We start from the raw sequence: 23,366 nt of genomic DNA on the forward strand, positions 1-23,366 counted from the left end.
TATTTACCCAAGGTTTAAGAATATTCATGGATTTTCAGGAAATACACAACACATTTTATCTACAGCTTGTTCTCTTTGTTCTAGATGGCAAAAATCTGGAAATATGTGATTTAGCCTGTTCCGAAAATGTGTTGTGGAAAAAAGTAAAAACTTCACAAGAGTTCTCAATCACATGAAAATATTTCGTTATTAGCTGGTTTCCATTTGATTTGCCTCACATGATTTCCGGATTCCATGAAAATATTTCCCCTCTATCTGGTTCCGACTTGCTTTGCAATACATGAAAGGAACTTATGGCAATCGGATCCTTGTGTAAGTTTTGAGGTGATCCAGAAATGTGATGCATAAGCAACAATCCTCGTTGCATCTGGGCCAGTGGCGCAATGGACAACGCGTCTGACTACGATTCAGAAGATTGTAGGTTCGACTCCTACCTGGCTCGTACATGTTGCCGTGATCGTATAGTGGTTGTGGCCGCAGCAACCCCGGTCCGAATCCTGGTCACTGCAGTAACCCTTTGCTTACTTATTTTTAATGATATTTACCCAAGGTTTAAGAATATTCATGGATTTTCAGGAAATACACAACACATTTTATCTACGGCTTGTTCTCTTTGTTCTAGATGGCAAAAATCTGGAAATATGTGATTTAGCCTGTTCCGAAAATGTGTTGTGGAAAAAAGTAAAAACTTCACAAGAGTTCTCAATCACATGAAAATATTTCGTTATTAGCTGGTTTTCATTTGATTTGCCTCACATGATTTCCGGATTCCATGAAAATATTTCCCCTCTATCTGGTTTCGACTTGCTTTGCAATACATAAAAGGAACTTATGGCAATCGGATCCTTTTGTAAGTTTTGAGGTGATCCAGAAATGTGATGCATAAGCAACAATCCTCGTTGCATCTGGGCCAGTAGCGCAATGGACAACGCGTCTGACTACGAATCAGAAGATTGTAGGTTCGACTCCTAACTGCCTCGTACATGTTGCCGTGATCGTATAGTGGTTAGTACTCTGCGTTGTGGCTGCAGCAACCCCGATCCGAATCCGGGTCACGGCAGTAACCCTTTGCTTACTTATTTTTAATGATATTTACCCAAGGTTTAAGAATATTCATGGATTTTCAGGAAATACACAACACATTTTATCTACGGCTTGTTCTCTTTGTTCTAGATGGCAAAAATCTGGAAATATGTGATTTAGCCTGTTCCGAAAATGTGTTGTGGAAAAAAGTAAAAACTTCACAAGAGTTCTCAATCACATGAAAATATTTCGTTATTAGCTGGTTTCCATTTGATTTGCCTCACATGATTTCCGGATTCCATGAAAATATTTCCCCTCTATCTGGTTCCGACTTGCTTTGCAATACATGAAAGGAACTTATGGCAATCGGATCCTTGTGTAAGTTTTGAGGTGATCCAGAAATGTGATGCATAAGCAACAATCCTCGTTACATCTGGGCCAGTGGCGCAATGGACAACGCGTCTGACTACGAATCAGAAGATTGTAGGTTCGACTCCTAACTGCCTCGTACATGTTGCCGTGATCGTATAGTGGTTAGTACTCTGCGTTGTGGCTGCAGCAACCCCGATCCGAATCCGGGTCACGGCAGTAACCCTTTGCTTACTTATTTTTAATGATATTTACCCAAGGTTTAAGAATATTCATGGATTTTCAGGAAATACACAACACATTTTATCTACGGCTTGTTCTCTTTGTTCTAGATGGCAAAAATCTGGAAATATGTGATTTAGCCTGTTCCGAAAATGTGTTGTGGAAAAAAGTAAAAACTTCACAAGAGTTCTCAATCACATGAAAATATTTCGTTATTAGCTGGTTTCCATTTGATTTGCCTCACATGATTTCCGGATTCCATGAAAATATTTCCCCTCTATCTGGTTCCGACTTGCTTTGCAATACATGAAAGGAACTTATGGCAATCGGATCCTTGTGTAAGTTTTGAGGTGATCCAGAAATGTGATGCATAAGCAACAATCCTCGTTGCATCTGGGCCAGTGGCGCAATGGACAACGCGTCTGACTACGAATCAGAAGATTGTAGGTTCGACTCCTACCTGGCTCGTACATGTTGCTGTGATCGTATAGTGGTTAGTACTCTGCGTTGTGGCCGCAGCAACCCCGGTCCGAATCCTGGTCACTGCAGTAACCCTTTGCTTACTTATTTTTAATGATATTTACCCAAGGTTTAAGAATATTCATGGATTTTCAGGAAATACACAACACATTTTATCTACGGCTTGTTCTCTTTGTTCTAGATGGCAAAAATCTGGAAATATGTGATTTAGCCTGTTCCGAAAATGTGTTGTGGAAAAAAGTAAAAACTTCACAAGAGTTCTCAATCACATGAAAATATTTCGTTATTAGCTGGTTTTCATTTGATTTGCCTCACATGATTTCCGGATTCCATGAAAATATTTCCCCTCTATCTGGTTCCGACTTGCTTTGCAATACATAAAAGGAACTTATGGCAATCGGATCCTTGTGTAAGTTTTGAGGTGATCCAGAAATGTGATGCATAAGCAACAATCCTCGTTGCATCTGGGCCAGTGGCGCAATGGACAACACGTCTGACTACGAATCAGAAGATTGTAGGTTCGACTCCTAACTGCCTCGTACATGTTGCTGTGATCATATAGTGGTTAGTACTCTGCGTTGTGGCCGCAGCAACCCCGGTCCGAATCCGGGTCACGGCAGTAACCCTTTGCTTACTTATTTTTAATGATATTTACCCAAGGTTTAAGAATATTCATGGATTTTCAGGAAATACACAACACATTTTATCTACGGCTTGTTCTCTTTGTTCTAGATGGCAAAAATCTGGAAATATGTGATTTAGCCTGTTCCGAAAATGTGTTGTGGAAAAAAGTAAAAACTTCACAAGAGTTCTCAATCACATGAAAATATTTCGTTATTAGCTGGTTTTCATTTGATTTGCCTCACATGATTTCCGGATTCCATGAAAATATTTCCCCTCTATCTGGTTCCGACTTGCTTTGCAATACATAAAAGGAACTTATGGCAATCGGATCCTTGTGTAAGTTTTGAGGTGATCCAGAAATGTGATGCATAAGCAACAATCCTCATTGCATCTGGGCCAGTAGCGCAATGGACAACGCGTCTGACTACGAATCAGAAGATTGTAGGTTCGACTCCTAACTGCCTCGTACATGTTGCCGTGATCGTATAGTGGTTAGTACTCTGCGTTGTGGCTGCAGCAACCCCGATCCGAATCCGGGACACGGCAGTAGCCCTTTGCTTACTTATTTTTAATGATATTTACCCAAGGTTTAAGAATATTCATGGATTTTCAGGAAATACACAACACATTTTATCTACGGCTTGTTCTCTTTGTTCTAGATGGCAAAAATCTGGAAATATGTGATTTAGCCTGTTCCGAAAATGTGTTGTGGAAAAAAGTAAAAACTTCACAAGAGTTCTCAATCACATGAAAATATTTCGTTATTAGCTGGTTTCCATTTGATTTGCCTCACATGATTTCCGGATTCCATGAAAATATTTCCCCTCTATCTGGTTACGACTTGCTTTGCAATACATGAAAGGAACTTATGGCAATCGGATCCTTGTGTAAGTTTTGAGGTGATCCAGAAATGTGATGCATAAGCAACAATCCTTGTTGCATCTGGGCCAGTGGCGCAATGGACAACGCGTCTGACTACGAATCAGAAGATTGTAGGTTCGACTCCTACCTGGCTCGTACATGTTGCCGTGATCGTATAGTGGTTAGTACTCTGCGTTGTGGCCGCAGCAACCCCGGTCCGAATCCTGGTCACTGCAGTAACCCTTTGCTTACTTATTTTTAATGATATTTACCCAAGGTTTAAGAATATTCATGGATTTTCAGGAAATACACAACACATTTTATCTACGGCTTGTTCTCTTTGTTCTAGATGGCAAAAATCTGGAAATATGTGATTTAGCCTGTTCCGAAAATGTGTTGTGGAAAAAAGTAAAAACTTCACAAGAGTTCTCAATCACATGAAAATATTTCGTTATTAGCTGGTTTCCATTTGATTTGCCTCACATGATTTCCGGATTCCATGAAAATATTTCCCCTCTATCTGGTTACGACTTGCTTTGCAATACATGAAAGGAACTTATGGCAATCGGATCCTTGTGTAAGTTTTGAGGTGATCCAGAAATGTGATGCATAAGCAACAATCCTTGTTGCATCTGGGCCAGTGGCGCAATGGACAACGCGTCTGACTACGAATCAGAAGATTGTAGGTTCGACTCCTACCTGGCTCGTACATGTTGCCGTGATCGTATAGTGGTTAGTACTCTGCGTTGTGGCCGCAGCAACCCCGGTCCGAATCCTGGTCACTGCAGTAACCCTTTGCTTACTTATTTTTAATGATATTTACCCAAGGTTTAAGAATATTCATGGATTTTCAGGAAATACACAACACATTTTATCTACAGCTTGTTCTCTTTGTTCTAGATGGCAAAAATCTGGAAATATGTGATTTAGCCTGTTCCGAAAATGTGTTGTGGAAAAAAGTAAAAACTTCACAAGAGTTCTCAATCACATGAAAATATTTCGTTATTAGCTGGTTTCCATTTGATTTGCCTCACATGATTTCCGGATTCCATGAAAATATTTCCCCTCTATCTGGTTCCGACTTGCTTTGCAATACATGAAAGGAACTTATGGCAATCGGATCCTTGTGTAAGTTTTGAGGTGATCCAGAAATGTGATGCATAAGCAACAATCCTCGTTGCATCTGGGCCAGTGGCGCAATGGACAACGCGTCTGACTACGATTCAGAAGATTGTAGGTTCGACTCCTACCTGGCTCGTACATGTTGCCGTGATCGTATAGTGGTTGTGGCCGCAGCAACCCCGGTCCGAATCCTGGTCACTGCAGTAACCCTTTGCTTACTTATTTTTAATGATATTTACCCAAGGTTTAAGAATATTCATGGATTTTCAGGAAATACACAACACATTTTATCTACGGCTTGTTCTCTTTGTTCTAGATGGCAAAAATCTGGAAATATGTGATTTAGCCTGTTCCGAAAATGTGTTGTGGAAAAAAGTAAAAACTTCACAAGAGTTCTCAATCACATGAAAATATTTCGTTATTAGCTGGTTTTCATTTGATTTGCCTCACATGATTTCCGGATTCCATGAAAATATTTCCCCTCTATCTGGTTTCGACTTGCTTTGCAATACATAAAAGGAACTTATGGCAATCGGATCCTTTTGTAAGTTTTGAGGTGATCCAGAAATGTGATGCATAAGCAACAATCCTCGTTGCATCTGGGCCAGTGGCGCAATGGACAACGCGTCTGACTACGAATCAGAAGATTGTAGGTTCGACTCCTAACTGCCTCGTACATGTTGCCGTGATCGTATAGTGGTTAGTACTCTGCGTTGTGGCTGCAGCAACCCCGGTCCGAATCCGGGTCACGGCAGTAACCCTTTGCTTACTTATTTTTAATGATATTTACCCAAGGTTTAAGAATATTCATGGATTTTCAGGAAATACACAACACATTTTATCTACAGCTTGTTCTCTTTGTTCTAGATGGCAAAAATCTGGAAATATGTGATTTAGCCTGTTCCGAAAATGTGTTGTGGAAAAAAGTAAAAACTTCACAAGAGTTCTCAATCACATGAAAATATTTCGTTATTAGCTGGTTTCCATTTGATTTGCCTCACATGATTTCCGGATTCCATGAAAATATTTCCCCTCTATCTGGTTCCGACTTGCTTTGCAATACATGAAAGGAACTTATGGCAATCGGATCCTTGTGTAAGTTTTGAGGTGATCCAGAAATGTGATGCATAAGCAACAATCCTCGTTGCATCTGGGCCAGTGGCGCAATGGACAACGCGTCTGACTACGAATCAGAAGATTGTAGGTTCGACTCCTAACTGCCTCGTACATGTTGCCGTGATCGTATAGTGGTTAGTACTCTGCGTTGTGGCTGCAGCAACCCCGGTCCGAATCCGGGTCACGGCAGTAACCCTTTGCTTACTTATTTTTAATGATATTTACCCAAGGTTTAAGAATATTCATGGATTTTCAGGAAATACACAACACATTTTATCTACAGCTTGTTCTCTTTGTTCTAGATGGCAAAAATCTGGAAATATGTGATTTAGCCTGTTCCGAAAATGTGTTGTGGAAAAAAGTAAAAACTTCACAAGAGTTCTCAATCACATGAAAATATTTCGTTATTAGCTGGTTTCCATTTGATTTGCCTCACATGATTTCCGGATTCCATGAAAATATTTCCCCTCTATCTGGTTCCGACTTGCTTTGCAATACATGAAAGGAACTTATGGCAATCGGATCCTTGTGTAAGTTTTGAGGTGATCCAGAAATGTGATGCATAAGCAACAATCCTCGTTGCATCTGGGCCAGTGGCGCAATGGACAACGCGTCTGACTACGAATCAGAAGATTGTAGGTTCGACTCCTAACTGCCTCGTACATGTTGCCGTGATCGTATAGTGGTTAGTACTCTGCGTTGTGGCTGCAGCAACCCCGGTCCGAATCCGGGTCACGGCAGTAACCCTTTGCTTACTTATTTTTAATGATATTTACCCAAGGTTTAAGAATATTCATGGATTTTCAGGAAATACACAACACATTTTATCTACAGCTTGTTCTCTTTGTTCTAGATGGCAAAAATCTGGAAATATGTGATTTAGCCTGTTCCGAAAATGTGTTGTGGAAAAAAGTAAAAACTTCACAAGAGTTCTCAATCACATGAAAATATTTCGTTATTAGCTGGTTTCCATTTGATTTGCCTCACATGATTTCCGGATTCCATGAAAATATTTCCCCTCTATCTGGTTCCGACTTGCTTTGCAATACATGAAAGGAACTTATGGCAATCGGATCCTTGTGTAAGTTTTGAGGTGATCCAGAAATGTGATGCATAAGCAACAATCCTCGTTGCATCTGGGCCAGTGGCGCAATGGACAACGCGTCTGACTACGAATCAGAAGATTGTAGGTTCGACTCCTACCTGGCTCGTACATGTTGCCGTGATCGTATAGTGGTTAGTACTCTGCGTTGTGGCCGCAGCAACCCCGGTCCGAATCCTGGTCACTGCAGTAACCCTTTGCTTACTTATTTTTAATGATATTTACCCAAGGTTTAAGAATATTCATGGATTTTCAGGAAATACACAACACATTTTATCTACAGCTTGTTCTCTTTGTTCTAGATGGCAAAAATCTGGAAATATGTGATTTAGCCTGTTCCGAAAATGTGTTGTGGAAAAAAGTAAAAACTTCACAAGAGTTCTCAATCACATGAAAATATTTCGTTATTAGCTGGTTTCCATTTGATTTGCCTCACATGATTTCCGGATTCCATGAAAATATTTCCCCTCTATCTGGTTCCGACTTGCTTTGCAATACATGAAAGGAACTTATGGCAATCGGATCCTTGTGTAAGTTTTGAGGTGATCCAGAAATGTGATGCATAAGCAACAATCCTCGTTGCATCTGGGCCAGTGGCGCAATGGACAACGCGTCTGACTACGAATCAGAAGATTGTAGGTTCGACTCCTACCTGGCTCGTACGTGTTGCCGTGATCGTATAGTGGTTAGTACTCTGCGTTGTGGCCGCAGCAACCCCGGTCCGAATCCGGGTCACGGCAGTAACCCTTTGCTTATTTATTTTTAATGATATTTACCCAAGGTTTAAGAATATTCATGGATTTTCAGGAAATACACAACACATTTTATCTACGGCTTGTTCTCTTTGTTCTAGATGGCAAAAATCTGGAAATATGTGATTTAGCCTGTTCCGAAAATGTGTTGTGGAAAAAAGTAAAAACTTCACAAGAGTTCTCAATCACATGAAAATATTTCGTTATTAGCTGGTTTCCATTTGATTTGCCTCACATGATTTCCGGATTCCATGAAAATATTTCCCCTCTATCTGGTTCCGACTTGCTTTGCAATACATGAAAGGAACTTATGGCAATCGGATCCTTGTGTAAGTTTTGAGGTGATCCAGAAATGTGATGCATAAGCAACAATCCTCGTTGCATCTGGGCCAGTGGCGCAATGGACAACGCGTCTGACTACGAATCAGAAGATTGTAGGTTCGACTCCTAACTGCCTCGTACATGTTGCCGTGATCGTATAGTGGTTAGTACTCTGCGTTGTGGCTGCAGCAACCCCGGTCCGAATCCGGGTCACGGCAGTAACCCTTTGCTTACTTATTTTTAATGATATTTACCCAAGGTTTAAGAATATTCATGGATTTTCAGGAAATACACAACACATTTTATCTACAGCTTGTTCTCTTTGTTCTAGATGGCAAAAATCTGGAAATATGTGATTTAGCCTGTTCCGAAAATGTGTTGTGGAAAAAAGTAAAAACTTCACAAGAGTTCTCAATCACATGAAAATATTTCGTTATTAGCTGGTTTCCATTTGATTTGCCTCACATGATTTCCGGATTCCATGAAAATATTTCCCCTCTATCTGGTTCCGACTTGCTTTGCAATACATGAAAGGAACTTATGGCAATCGGATCCTTGTGTAAGTTTTGAGGTGATCCAGAAATGTGATGCATAAGCAACAATCCTCGTTGCATCTGGGCCAGTGGCGCAATGGACAACGCATCTGACTACGAATCAGAAGATTGTAGGTTCGACTCCTACCTGGCTCGTACATGTTGCCGTGATCGTATAGTGGTTAGTACTCTGCGTTGTGGCCGCAGCAACCCCGGTCCGAATCCTGGTCACTGCAGTAACCCTTTGCTTACTTATTTTTAATGATATTTACCCAAGGTTTAAGAATATTCATGGATTTTCAGGAAATACACAACACATTTTATCTACAGCTTGTTCTCTTTGTTCTAGATGGCAAAAATCTGGAAATATGTGATTTAGCCTGTTCCGAAAATGTGTTGTGGAAAAAAGTAAAAACTTCACAAGAGTTCTCAATCACATGAAAATATTTCGTTATTAGCTGGTTTCCATTTGATTTGCCTCACATGATTTCCGGATTCCATGAAAATATTTCCCCTCTATCTGGTTCCGACTTGCTTTGCAATACATGAAAGGAACTTATGGCAATCGGATCCTTGTGTAAGTTTTGAGGTGATCCAGAAATGTGATGCATAAGCAACAATCCTCGTTGCATCTGGGCCAGTGGCGCAATGGACAACGCGTCTGACTACGAATCAGAAGATTGTAGGTTCGACTCCTAACTGCCTCGTACATGTTGCCGTGATCGTATAGTGGTTAGTACTCTGCGTTGTGGCTGCAGCAACCCCGGTCCGAATCCGGGTCACGGCAGTAACCCTTTGCTTACTTATTTTTAATGATATTTACCCAAGGTTTAAGAATATTCATGGATTTTCAGGAAATACACAACACATTTTATCTACAGCTTGTTCTCTTTGTTCTAGATGGCAAAAATCTGGAAATATGTGATTTAGCCTGTTCCGAAAATGTGTTGTGGAAAAAAGTAAAAACTTCACAAGAGTTCTCAATCACATGAAAATATTTCGTTATTAGCTGGTTTCCATTTGATTTGCCTCACATGATTTCCGGATTCCATGAAAATATTTCCCCTCTATCTGGTTCCGACTTGCTTTGCAATACATGAAAGGAACTTATGGCAATCGGATCCTTGTGTAAGTTTTGAGGTGATCCAGAAATGTGATGCATAAGCAACAATCCTCGTTGCATCTGGGCCAGTGGCGCAATGGACAACGCGTCTGACTACGAATCAGAAGATTGTAGGTTCGACTCCTACCTGGCTCGTACGTGTTGCCGTGATCGTATAGTGGTTAGTACTCTGCGTTGTGGCCGCAGCAACCCCGGTCCGAATCCGGGTCACGGCAGTAACCCTTTGCTTATTTATTTTTAATGATATTTACCCAAGGTTTAAGAATATTCATGGATTTTCAGGAAATACACAACACATTTTATCTACGGCTTGTTCTCTTTGTTCTAGATGGCAAAAATCTGGAAATATGTGATTTAGCCTGTTCCGAAAATGTGTTGTGGAAAAAAGTAAAAACTTCACAAGAGTTCTCAATCACATGAAAATATTTCGTTATTAGCTGGTTTCCATTTGATTTGCCTCACATGATTTCCGGATTCCATGAAAATATTTCCCCTCTATCTGGTTCCGACTTGCTTTGCAATACATGAAAGGAACTTATGGCAATCGGATCCTTGTGTAAGTTTTGAGGTGATCCAGAAATGTGATGCATAAGCAACAATCCTCGTTGCATCTGGGCCAGTGGCGCAATGGACAACGCATCTGACTACGAATCAGAAGATTGTAGGGTCGACTCCTACCTGGCTCGTACATGTTGCCGTGATCGTATAGTGGTTAGTACTCTGCGTTGTGGCCGCAGCAACCCCGGTCCGAATCCTGGTCACTGCAGTAACCCTTTGCTTACTTATTTTTAATGATATTTACCCAAGGTTTAAGAATATTCATGGATTTTCAGGAAATACACAACACATTTTATCTACAGCTTGTTCTCTTTGTTCTAGATGGCAAAAATCTGGAAATATGTGATTTAGCCTGTTCCGAAAATGTGTTGTGGAAAAAAGTAAAAACTTCACAAGAGTTCTCAATCACATGAAAATATTTCGTTATTAGCTGGTTTCCATTTGATTTGCCTCACATGATTTCCGGATTCCATGAAAATATTTCCCCTCTATCTGGTTCCGACTTGCTTTGCAATACATGAAAGGAACTTATGGCAATCGGATCCTTGTGTAAGTTTTGAGGTGATCCAGAAATGTGATGCATAAGCAACAATCCTCGTTGCATCTGGGCCAGTGGCGCAATGGACAACGCGTCTGACTACGAATCAGAAGATTGTAGGTTCGACTCCTAACTGCCTCGTACATGTTGCCGTGATCGTATAGTGGTTAGTACTCTGCGTTGTGGCTGCAGCAACCCCGGTCCGAATCCGGGTCACGGCAGTAACCCTTTGCTTACTTATTTTTAATGATATTTACCCAAGGTTTAAGAATATTCATGGATTTTCAGGAAATACACAACACATTTTATCTACAGCTTGTTCTCTTTGTTCTAGATGGCAAAAATCTGGAAATATGTGATTTAGCCTGTTCCGAAAATGTGTTGTGGAAAAAAGTAAAAACTTCACAAGAGTTCTCAATCACATGAAAATATTTCGTTATTAGCTGGTTTCCATTTGATTTGCCTCACATGATTTCCGGATTCCATGAAAATATTTCCCCTCTATCTGGTTCCGACTTGCTTTGCAATACATGAAAGGAACTTATGGCAATCGGATCCTTGTGTAAGTTTTGAGGTGATCCAGAAATGTGATGCATAAGCAACAATCCTCGTTGCATAGTGGTTAGTACTCTGCGTTGTGGCTGCAGCAACCCCGATCCGAATCCGGGACACGGCAGTAGCCCTTTGCTTACTTATTTTTAATGATATTTACCCAAGGTTTAAGAATATTCATGGATTTTCAGGAAATACACAACACATTTTATCTACGGCTTGTTCTCTTTGTTCTAGATGGCAAAAATCTGGAAATATGTGATTTAGCCTGTTCCGAAAATGTGTTGTGGAAAAAAGTAAAAACTTCACAAGAGTTCTCAATCACATGAAAATATTTCGTTATTAGCTGGTTTCCATTTGATTTGCCTCACATGATTTCCGGATTCCATGAAAATATTTCCCCTCTATCTGGTTACGACTTGCTTTGCAATACATGAAAGGAACTTATGGCAATCGGATCCTTGTGTAAGTTTTGAGGTGATCCAGAAATGTGATGCATAAGCAACAATCCTTGTTGCATCTGGGCCAGTGGCGCAATGGACAACGCGTCTGACTACGAATCAGAAGATTGTAGGTTCGACTCCTACCTGGCTCGTACATGTTGCCGTGATCGTATAGTGGTTAGTACTCTGCGTTGTGGCCGCAGCAACCCCGGTCCGAATCCTGGTCACTGCAGTAACCCTTTGCTTACTTATTTTTAATGATATTTACCCAAGGTTTAAGAATATTCATGGATTTTCAGGAAATACACAACACATTTTATCTACGGCTTGTTCTCTTTGTTCTAGATGGCAAAAATCTGGAAATATGTGATTTAGCCTGTTCCGAAAATGTGTTGTGGAAAAAAGTAAAAACTTCACAAGAGTTCTCAATCACATGAAAATATTTCGTTATTAGCTGGTTTCCATTTGATTTGCCTCACATGATTTCCGGATTCCATGAAAATATTTCCCCTCTATCTGGTTACGACTTGCTTTGCAATACATGAAAGGAACTTATGGCAATCGGATCCTTGTGTAAGTTTTGAGGTGATCCAGAAATGTGATGCATAAGCAACAATCCTTGTTGCATCTGGGCCAGTGGCGCAATGGACAACGCGTCTGACTACGAATCAGAAGATTGTAGGTTCGACTCCTACCTGGCTCGTACATGTTGCCGTGATCGTATAGTGGTTAGTACTCTGCGTTGTGGCCGCAGCAACCCCGGTCCGAATCCTGGTCACTGCAGTAACCCTTTGCTTACTTATTTTTAATGATATTTACCCAAGGTTTAAGAATATTCATGGATTTTCAGGAAATACACAACACATTTTATCTACAGCTTGTTCTCTTTGTTCTAGATGGCAAAAATCTGGAAATATGTGATTTAGCCTGTTCCGAAAATGTGTTGTGGAAAAAAGTAAAAACTTCACAAGAGTTCTCAATCACATGAAAATATTTCGTTATTAGCTGGTTTCCATTTGATTTGCCTCACATGATTTCCGGATTCCATGAAAATATTTCCCCTCTATCTGGTTCCGACTTGCTTTGCAATACATGAAAGGAACTTATGGCAATCGGATCCTTGTGTAAGTTTTGAGGTGATCCAGAAATGTGATGCATAAGCAACAATCCTCGTTGCATCTGGGCCAGTGGCGCAATGGACAACGCGTCTGACTACGATTCAGAAGATTGTAGGTTCGACTCCTACCTGGCTCGTACATGTTGCCGTGATCGTATAGTGGTTGTGGCCGCAGCAACCCCGGTCCGAATCCTGGTCACTGCAGTAACCCTTTGCTTACTTATTTTTAATGATATTTACCCAAGGTTTAAGAATATTCATGGATTTTCAGGAAATACACAACACATTTTATCTACGGCTTGTTCTCTTTGTTCTAGATGGCAAAAATCTGGAAATATGTGATTTAGCCTGTTCCGAAAATGTGTTGTGGAAAAAAGTAAAAACTTCACAAGAGTTCTCAATCACATGAAAATATTTCGTTATTAGCTGGTTTTCATTTGATTTGCCTCACATGATTTCCGGATTCCATGAAAATATTTCCCCTCTATCTGGTTTCGACTTGCTTTGCAATACATAAAAGGAACTTATGGCAATCGGATCCTTTTGTAAGTTTTGAGGTGATCCAGAAATGTGATGCATAAGCAACAATCCTCGTTGCATCTGGGCCAGTGGCGCAATGGACAACGCGTCTGACTACGAATCAGAAGATTGTAGGTTCGACTCCTAACTGCCTCGTACATGTTGCCGTGATCGTATAGTGGTTAGTACTCTGCGTTGTGGCTGCAGCAACCCCGGTCCGAATCCGGGTCACGGCAGTAACCCTTTGCTTACTTATTTTTAATGATATTTACCCAAGGTTTAAGAATATTCATGGATTTTCAGGAAATACACAACACATTTTATCTACAGCTTGTTCTCTTTGTTCTAGATGGCAAAAATCTGGAAATATGTGATTTAGCCTGTTCCGAAAATGTGTTGTGGAAAAAAGTAAAAACTTCACAAGAGTTCTCAATCACATGAAAATATTTCGTTATTAGCTGGTTTCCATTTGATTTGCCTCACATGATTTCCGGATTCCATGAAAATATTTCCCCTCTATCTGGTTCCGACTTGCTTTGCAATACATGAAAGGAACTTATGGCAATCGGATCCTTGTGTAAGTTTTGAGGTGATCCAGAAATGTGATGCATAAGCAACAATCCTCGTTGCATCTGGGCCAGTGGCGCAATGGACAACGCGTCTGACTACGAATCAGAAGATTGTAGGTTCGACTCCTAACTGCCTCGTACATGTTGCCGTGATCGTATAGTGGTTAGTACTCTGCGTTGTGGCTGCAGCAACCCCGGTCCGAATCCGGGTCACGGCAGTAACCCTTTGCTTACTTATTTTTAATGATATTTACCCAAGGTTTAAGAATATTCATGGATTTTCAGGAAATACACAACACATTTTATCTACAGCTTGTTCTCTTTGTTCTAGATGGCAAAAATCTGGAAATATGTGATTTAGCCTGTTCCGAAAATGTGTTGTGGAAAAAAGTAAAAACTTCACAAGAGTTCTCAATCACATGAAAATATTTCGTTATTAGCTGGTTTCCATTTGATTTGCCTCACATGATTTCCGGATTCCATGAAAATATTTCCCCTCTATCTGGTTCCGACTTGCTTTGCAATACATGAAAGGAACTTATGGCAATCGGATCCTTGTGTAAGTTTTGAGGTGATCCAGAAATGTGATGCATAAGCAACAATCCTCGTTGCATCTGGGCCAGTGGCGCAATGGACAACGCGTCTGACTACGAATCAGAAGATTGTAGGTTCGACTCCTAACTGCCTCGTACATGTTGCCGTGATCGTATAGTGGTTAGTACTCTGCGTTGTGGCTGCAGCAACCCCGGTCCGAATCCGGGTCACGGCAGTAACCCTTTGCTTACTTATTTTTAATGATATTTACCCAAGGTTTAAGAATATTCATGGATTTTCAGGAAATACACAACACATTTTATCTACAGCTTGTTCTCTTTGTTCTAGATGGCAAAAATCTGGAAATATGTGATTTAGCCTGTTCCGAAAATGTGTTGTGGAAAAAAGTAAAAACTTCACAAGAGTTCTCAATCACATGAAAATATTTCGTTATTAGCTGGTTTCCATTTGATTTGCCTCACATGATTTCCGGATTCCATGAAAATATTTCCCCTCTATCTGGTTCCGACTTGCTTTGCAATACATGAAAGGAACTTATGGCAATCGGATCCTTGTGTAAGTTTTGAGGTGATCCAGAAATGTGATGCATAAGCAACAATCCTCGTTGCATCTGGGCCAGTGGCGCAATGGACAACGCGTCTGACTACGAATCAGAAGATTGTAGGTTCGACTCCTACTTGGCTCGTACATGTTGCCGTGATCGTATAGTGGTTAGTACTCTGCGTTGTGGCCGCAGCAACCCCGGTCCGAATCCTGGTCACTGCAGTAACCCTTTGCTTACTTATTTTTAATGATATTTACCCAAGGTTTAAGAATATTCATGGATTTTCAGGAAATACACAACACATTTTATCTACAGCTTGTTCTCTTTGTTCTAGATGGCAAAAATCTGGAAATATGTGATTTAGCCTGTTCCGAAAATGTGTTGTGGAAAAAAGTAAAAACTTCACAAGAGTTCTCAATCACATGAAAATATTTCGTTATTAGCTGGTTTCCATTTGATTTGCCACACATGATTTCCGGATTCCATGAAAATATTTCCCCTCTATCTGGTTCCGACTTGCTTTGCAATACATGAAAGGAACTTATGGCAATCGGATCCTTGTGTAAGTTTTGAGGTGATCCAGAAATGTGATGCATAAGCAACAATCCTCGTTGCATCTGGGCCAGTGGCGCAATGGACAACGCGTCTGACTACGAATCAGAAGATTGTAGGTTCGACTCCTGCCTGGCTCGTACGTGTTGCCGTGATCGTATAGTGGTTAGTACTCTGCGTTGTGGCCGCAGCAACCCCGGTCCGAATCCGGGTCACGGCAGTAACCCTTTGCTTATTTATTTTTAATGATATTTACCCAAGGTTTAAGAATATTCATGGATTTTCAGGAAATACACAACACATTTTATCTACGGCTTGTTCTCTTTGTTCTAGATGGCAAAAATCTGGAAATATGTGATTTAGCCTGTTCCGAAAATGTGTTGTGGAAAAAAGTAAAAACTTCACAAGAGTTCTCAATCACATGAAAATATTTCGTTATTAGCTGGTTTCCATTTGATTTGCCTCACATGATTTCCGGATTCCATGAAAATATTTCCCCTCTATCTGGTTCCGACTTGCTTTGCAATACATGAAAGGAACTTATGGCAATCGGATCCTTGTGTAAGTTTTGAGGTGATCCAGAAATGTGATGCATAAGCAACAATCCTCGTTGCATCTGGGCCAGTGGCGCAATGGACAACGCGTCTGACTACGAATCAGAAGATTGTAGGTTCGACTCCTAACTGCCTCGTACATGTTGCCGTGATCGTATAGTGGTTAGTACTCTGCGTTGTGGCTGCAGCAACCCCGGTCCGAATCCGGGTCACGGCAGTAACCCTTTGCTTACTTATTTTTAATGATATTTACCCAAGGTTTAAGAATATTCATGGATTTTCAGGAAATACACAACACATTTTATCTACAGCTTGTTCTCTTTGTTCTAGATGGCAAAAATCTGGAAATATGTGATTTAGCCTGTTCCGAAAATGTGTTGTGGAAAAAAGTAAAAACTTCACAAGAGTTCTCAATCACATGAAAATATTTCGTTATTAGCTGGTTTCCATTTGATTTGCCTCACATGATTTCCGGATTCCATGAAAATATTTCCCCTCTATCTGGTTCCGACTTGCTTTGCAATACATGAAAGGAACTTATGGCAATCGGATCCTTGTGTAAGTTTTGAGGTGATCCAGAAATGTGATGCATAAGCAACAATCCTCGTTGCATCTGGGCCAGTGGCGCAATGGACAACGCATCTGACTACGAATCAGAAGATTGTAGGTTCGACTCCTACCTGGCTCGTACATGTTGCCGTGATCGTATAGTGGTTAGTACTCTGCGTTGTGGCCGCAGCAACCCCGGTCCGAATCCTGGTCACTGCAGTAACCCTTTGCTTACTTATTTTTAATGATATTTACCCAAGGTTTAAGAATATTCATGGATTTTCAGGAAATACACAACACATTTTATCTACAGCTTGTTCTCTTTGTTCTAGATGGCAAAAATCTGGAAATATGTGATTTAGCCTGTTCCGAAAATGTGTTGTGGAAAAAAGTAAAAACTTCACAAGAGTTCTCAATCACATGAAAATATTTCGTTATTAGCTGGTTTCCATTTGATTTGCCTCACATGATTTCCGGATTCCATGAAAATATTTCCCCTCTATCTGGTTCCGACTTGCTTTGCAATACATGAAAGGAACTTATGGCAATCGGATCCTTGTGTAAGTTTTGAGGTGATCCAGAAATGTGATGCATAAGCAACAATCCTCGTTGCATCTGGGCCAGTGGCGCAATGGACAACGCGTCTGACTACGAATCAGAAGATTGTAGGTTCGACTCCTAACTGCCTCGTACATGTTGCCGTGATCGTATAGTGGTTAGTACTCTGCGTTGTGGCTGCAGCAACCCCGGTCCGAATCCGGGTCACGGCAGTAACCCTTTGCTTACTTATTTTTAATGATATTTACCCAAGGTTTAAGAATATTCATGGATTTTCAGGAAATACACAACACATTTTATCTACAGCTTGTTCTCTTTGTTCTAGATGGCAAAAATCTGGAAATATGTGATTTAGCCTGTTCCGAAAATGTGTTGTGGAAAAAAGTAAAAACTTCACAAGAGTTCTCAATCACATGAAAATATTTCGTTATTAGCTGGTTTCCATTTGATTTGCCTCACATGATTTCCGGATTCCATGAAAATATTTCCCCTCTATCTGGTTCCGACTTGCTTTGCAATACATGAAAGGAACTTATGGCAATCGGATCCTTGTGTAAGTTTTGAGGTGATCCAGAAATGTGATGCATAAGCAACAATCCTCGTTGCATCTGGGCCAGTGGCGCAATGGACAACGCGTCTGACTACGAATCAGAAGATTGTAGGTTCGACTCCTACCTGGCTCGTACGTGTTGCCGTGATCGTATAGTGGTTAGTACTCTGCGTTGTGGCCGCAGCAACCCCGGTCCGAATCCGGGTCACGGCAGTAACCCTTTGCTTATTTATTTTTAATGATATTTACCCAAGGTTTAAGAATATTCATGGATTTTCAGGAAATACACAACACATTTTATCTACGGCTTGTTCTCTTTGTTCTAGATGGCAAAAATCTGGAAATATGTGATTTAGCCTGTTCCGAAAATGTGTTGTGGAAAAAAGTAAAAACTTCACAAGAGTTCTCAATCACATGAAAATATTTCGTTATTAGCTGGTTTCCATTTGATTTGCCTCACATGATTTCCGGATTCCATGAAAATATTTCCCCTCTATCTGGTTCCGACTTGCTTTGCAATACATGAAAGGAACTTATGGCAATCGGATCCTTGTGTAAGTTTTGAGGTGATCCAGAAATGTGATGCATAAGCAACAATCCTCGTTGCATCTGGGCCAGTGGCGCAATGGACAACGCGTCTGACTACGAATCAGAAGATTGTAGGTTCGACTCCTAACTGCCTCGTACATGTTGCCGTGATCGTATAGTGGTTAGTACTCTGCGTTGTGGCTGCAGCAACCCCGGTCCGAATCCGGGTCACGGCAGTAACCCTTTGCTTACTTATTTTTAATGATATTTACCCAAGGTTTAAGAATATTCATGGATTTTCAGGAAATACACAACACATTCTATCTACAGCTTGTTCTCTTTGTTCTAGATGGCAAAAATCTGGAAATATGTGATTTAGCCTGTTCCGAAAATGTGTTGTGGAAAAAAGTAAAAACTTCACAAGAGTTCTCAATCACATGAAAATATTTCGTTATTAGCTGGTTTCCATTTGATTTGCCTCACATGATTTCCGGATTCCATGAAAATATTTCCCCTCTATCTGGTTCCGACTTGCTTTGCAATACATGAAAGGAACTTATGGCAATCGGATCCTTGTGTAAGTTTTGAGGTGATCCAGAAATGTGATGCATAAGCAACAATCCTCGTTGCATCTGGGCCAGTGGCGCAATGGACAACGCATCTGACTACGAATCAGAAGATTGTAGGTTCGACTCCTACCTGGCTCGTACATGTTGCCGTGATCGTATAGTGGTTAGTACTCTGCGTTGTGGCCGCAGCAACCCCGGTCCGAATCCTGGTCACTGCAGTAACCCTTTGCTTACTTATTTTTAATGATATTTACCCAAGGTTTAAGAATATTCATGGATTTTCAGGAAATACACAACACATTTTATCTACAGCTTGTTCTCTTTGTTCTAGATGGCAAAAATCTGGAAATATGTGATTTAGCCTGTTCCGAAAATGTGTTGTGGAAAAAAGTAAAAACTTCACAAGAGTTCTCAATCACATGAAAATATTTCGTTATTAGCTGGTTTCCATTTGATTTGCCTCACATGATTTCCGGATTCCATGAAAATATTTCCCCTCTATCTGGTTCCGACTTGCTTTGCAATACATGAAAGGAACTTATGGCAATCGGATCCTTGTGTAAGTTTTGAGGTGATCCAGAAATGTGATGCATAAGCAACAATCCTCGTTGCATCTGGGCCAGTGGCGCAATGGACAACGCGTCTGACTACGAATCAGAAGATTGTAGGTTCGACTCCTAACTGCCTCGTACATGTTGCCGTGATCGTATAGTGGTTAGTACTCTGCGTTGTGGCTGCAGCAACCCCGGTCCGAATCCGGGTCACGGCAGTAACCCTTTGCTTACTTATTTTTAATGATATTTACCCAAGGTTTAAGAATATTCATGGATTTTCAGGAAATACACAACACATTTTATCTACAGCTTGTTCTCTTTGTTCTAGATGGCAAAAATCTGGAAATATGTGATTTAGCCTGTTCCGAAAATGTGTTGTGGAAAAAAGTAAAAACTTCACAAGAGTTCTCAATCACATGAAAATATTTCGTTATTAGCTGGTTTCCATTTGATTTGCCTCACATGATTTCCGGATTCCATGAAAATATTTCCCCTCTATCTGGTTCCGACTTGCTTTGCAATACATGAAAGGAACTTATGGCAATCGGATCCTTGTGTAAGTTTTGAGGTGATCCAGAAATGTGATGCATAAGCAACAATCCTCGTTGCATCTGGGCCAGTGGCGCAATGGACAACGCATCTGACTACGAATCAGAAGATTGTAGGTTCGACTCCTACCTGGCTCGTACATGTTGCCGTGATCGTATAGTGGTTAGTACTCTGCGTTGTGGCCGCAGCAACCCCGGTCCGAATCCTGGTCACTGCAGTAACCCTTTGCTTACTTATTTTTAATGATATTTACCCAAGGTTTAAGAATATTCATGGATTTTCAGGAAATACACAACACATTTTATCTACAGCTTGTTCTCTTTGTTCTAGATGGCAAAAATCTGGAAATATGTGATTTAGCCTGTTCCGAAAATGTGTTGTGGAAAAAAGTAAAAACTTCACAAGAGTTCTCAATCACATGAAAATATTTCGTTATTAGCTGGTTTCCATTTGATTTGCCTCACATGATTTCCGGATTCCATGAAAATATTTCCCCTCTATCTGGTTCCGACTTGCTTTGCAATACATGAAAGGAACTTATGGCAATCGGATCCTTGTGTAAGTTTTGAGGTGATCCAGAAATGTGATGTATAAGCAACAATCCTCGTTGCATCTGGGCCAGTGGCGCAATGGACAACGCGTCTGACTACGAATCAGAAGATTGTAGGTTCGACTCCTACCTGGCTCGTACATGTTGCCGTGATCGTATAGTGGTTAGTACTCTGCGTTGTGGCCGCAGCAACCCCGGTCCGAATCCTGGTCACTGCAGTAACCCTTTGCTTACTTATTTTTAATGATATTTACCCAAGGTTTAAGAATATTCATGGATTTTCAGGAAATACACAACACATTTTATCTACAGCTTGTTCTCTTTGTTCTAGATGGCAAAAATCTGGAAATATGTGATTTAGCCTGTTCCGAAAATGTGTTGTGGAAAAAAGTAAAAACTTCACAAGAGTTCTCAATCACATGAAAATATTTCGTTATTAGCTGGTTTCCATTTGATTTGCCTCACATGATTTCCGGATTCCATGAAAATATTTCCCCTCTATCTGGTTCCGACTTGCTTTGCAATACATGAAAGGAACTTATGGCAATCGGATCCTTGTGTAAGTTTTGAGGTGATCCAGAAATGTGATGCATAAGCAACAATCCTCGTTGCATCTGGGCCAGTGGCGCAATGGACAACGCATCTGACTACGAATCAGAAGATTGTAGGTTCGACTCCTAACTGCCTCGTACATGTTGCCGTGATCGTATAGTGGTTAGTACTCTGCGTTGTGGCTGCAGCAACCCCGGTCCGAATCCGGGTCACGGCAGTAACCCTTTGCTTACTTATTTTTAATGATATTTACCCAAGGTTTAAGAATATTCATGGATTTTCAGGAAATACACAACACATTTTATCTACAGCTTGTTCTCTTTGTTCTAGATGGCAAAAATCTGGAAATATGTGATTTAGCCTGTTCCGAAAATGTGTTGTGGAAAAAAGTAAAAACTTCACAAGAGTTCTCAATCACATGAAAATATTTCGTTATTAGCTGGTTTCCATTTGATTTGCCTCACATGATTTCCGGATTCCATGAAAATATTTCCCCTCTATCTGGTTCCGACTTGCTTTGCAATACATGAAAGGAACTTATGGCAATCGGATCCTTGTGTACGTTTTGAGGTGATCCAGAAATGTGATGCATAAGCAACAATCCTCGTTGCATCTGGGCCAGTGGCGCAATGGACAACGCGTCTGACTACGAATCAGAAGATTGTAGGTTCGACTCCTACCTGGCTCGTACATGTTGCCGTGATCGTATAGTGGTTAGTACTCTGCGTTGTGGCCGCAGCAACCCCGGTCCGAATCCTGGTCACTGCAGTAACCCTTTGCTTACTTATTTTTAATGATATTTACCCAAGGTTTAAGAATATTCATGGATTTTCAGGAAATACACAACACATTTTATCTACAGCTTGTTCTCTTTGTTCTAGATGGCAAAAATCTGGAAATATGTGATTTAGCCTGTTCCGAAAATGTGTTGTGGAAAAAAGTAAAAACTTCACAAGAGTTCTCAATCACATGAAAATATTTCGTTATTAGCTGGTTTCCATTTGATTTGCCTCACATGATTTCCGGATTCCATGAAAATATTTCCCCTCTATCTGGTTCCGACTTGCTTTGCAATACATGAAAGGAACTTATGGCAATCGGATCCTTGTGTAAGTTTTGAGGTGATCCAGAAATGTGATGCATAAGCAACAATCCTCGTTGCATCTGGGCCAGTGGCGCAATGGACAACGCGTCTGACTACGAATCAGAAGATTGTAGGTTCGACTCCTAACTGCCTCGTACATGTTGCCGTGATCGTATAGTGGTTAGTACTCTGCGTTGTGGCTGCAGCAACCCCGGTCCGAATCCGGGTCACGGCAGTAACCCTTTGCTTACTTATTTTTAATGATATTTACCCAAGGTTTAAGAATATTCATGGATTTTCAGGAAATACACAACACATTTTATCTACAGCTTGTTCTCTTTGTTCTAGATGGCAAAAATCTGGAAATATGTGATTTAGCCTGTTCCGAAAATGTGTTGTGGAAAAAAGTAAAAACTTCACAAGAGTTCTCAATCACATGAAAATATTTCGTTATTAGCTGGTTTCCATTTGATTTGCCTCACATGATTTCCGGATTCCATGAAAATATTTCCCCTCTATCTGGTTCCGACTTGCTTTGCAATACATGAAAGGAACTTATGGCAATCGGATCCTTGTGTAAGTTTTGAGGTGATCCAGAAATGTGATGCATAAGCAACAATCCTCGTTGCATCTGGGCCAGTGGCGCAATGGACAACGCATCTGACTACGAATCAGAAGATTGTAGGTTCGACTCCTACCTGGCTCGTACATGTTGCCGTGATCGTATAGTGGTTAGTACTCTGCGTTGTGGCCGCAGCAACCCCGGTCCGAATCCTGGTCACTGCAGTAACCCTTTGCTTACTTATTTTTAATGATATTTACCCAAGGTTTAAGAATATTCATGGATTTTCAGGAAATACACAACACATTTTATCTACAGCTTGTTCTCTTTGTTCTAGATGGCAAAAATCTGGAAATATGTGATTTAGCCTGTTCCGAAAATGTGTTGTGGAAAAAAGTAAAAACTTCACAAGAGTTCTCAATCACATGAAAATATTTCGTTATTAGCTGGTTTCCATTTGATTTGCCTCACATGATTTCCGGATTCCATGAAAATATTTCCCCTCTATCTGGTTCCGACTTGCTTTGCAATACATGAAAGGAACTTATGGCAATCGGATCCTTGTGTAAGTTTTGAGGTGATCCAGAAATGTGATGTATAAGCAACAATCCT

General features: G+C 40.6%; 11 non-coding genes across 11 annotated transcripts; all 11 read left to right on the forward strand.

The window, feature by feature from the left end:
- Nucleotides 1-2,009: 2,009 nt before the first annotated feature.
- Nucleotides 2,010-2,082, forward strand: TRNAR-ACG (transfer RNA arginine (anticodon ACG)). The gene has a single exon. It is a non-coding gene; the product is annotated as a tRNA-Arg (tRNA).
- A 1,580-nt stretch (nucleotides 2,083-3,662) lies between these two features.
- TRNAR-ACG (transfer RNA arginine (anticodon ACG)) lies at nucleotides 3,663-3,735 on the forward strand. The gene has a single exon. It is a non-coding gene; the product is annotated as a tRNA-Arg (tRNA).
- A 478-nt stretch (nucleotides 3,736-4,213) lies between these two features.
- On the forward strand, nucleotides 4,214-4,286 carry TRNAR-ACG (transfer RNA arginine (anticodon ACG)). Its single transcript has one exon. It is a non-coding gene; the product is annotated as a tRNA-Arg (tRNA).
- A 2,669-nt stretch (nucleotides 4,287-6,955) lies between these two features.
- On the forward strand, nucleotides 6,956-7,028 carry TRNAR-ACG (transfer RNA arginine (anticodon ACG)). The gene has a single exon. It is a non-coding gene; the product is annotated as a tRNA-Arg (tRNA).
- Nucleotides 7,029-7,506: 478 nt separating this feature from the next.
- Nucleotides 7,507-7,579, forward strand: TRNAR-ACG (transfer RNA arginine (anticodon ACG)). The gene has a single exon. It is a non-coding gene; the product is annotated as a tRNA-Arg (tRNA).
- Nucleotides 7,580-9,710: 2,131 nt separating this feature from the next.
- On the forward strand, nucleotides 9,711-9,783 carry TRNAR-ACG (transfer RNA arginine (anticodon ACG)). Its single transcript has one exon. It is a non-coding gene; the product is annotated as a tRNA-Arg (tRNA).
- Nucleotides 9,784-11,818: 2,035 nt separating this feature from the next.
- Nucleotides 11,819-11,891, forward strand: TRNAR-ACG (transfer RNA arginine (anticodon ACG)). The gene has a single exon. It is a non-coding gene; the product is annotated as a tRNA-Arg (tRNA).
- Nucleotides 11,892-12,369: 478 nt separating this feature from the next.
- Nucleotides 12,370-12,442, forward strand: TRNAR-ACG (transfer RNA arginine (anticodon ACG)). Its single transcript has one exon. It is a non-coding gene; the product is annotated as a tRNA-Arg (tRNA).
- Nucleotides 12,443-17,866: 5,424 nt separating this feature from the next.
- Nucleotides 17,867-17,939, forward strand: TRNAR-ACG (transfer RNA arginine (anticodon ACG)). The gene has a single exon. It is a non-coding gene; the product is annotated as a tRNA-Arg (tRNA).
- A 2,682-nt stretch (nucleotides 17,940-20,621) lies between these two features.
- TRNAR-ACG (transfer RNA arginine (anticodon ACG)) lies at nucleotides 20,622-20,694 on the forward strand. The gene has a single exon. It is a non-coding gene; the product is annotated as a tRNA-Arg (tRNA).
- A 1,029-nt stretch (nucleotides 20,695-21,723) lies between these two features.
- On the forward strand, nucleotides 21,724-21,796 carry TRNAR-ACG (transfer RNA arginine (anticodon ACG)). Its single transcript has one exon. It is a non-coding gene; the product is annotated as a tRNA-Arg (tRNA).
- The last annotated feature ends 1,570 nt before the right edge of the window (nucleotides 21,797-23,366 follow it).

The sequence above is a fragment of the Rhinoderma darwinii genome, chromosome 3 (assembly GCF_050947455.1).
Source record: "Rhinoderma darwinii isolate aRhiDar2 chromosome 3, aRhiDar2.hap1, whole genome shotgun sequence".
NCBI classification, from domain to species: Eukaryota; Metazoa; Chordata; class Amphibia; order Anura; family Rhinodermatidae; genus Rhinoderma; species Rhinoderma darwinii.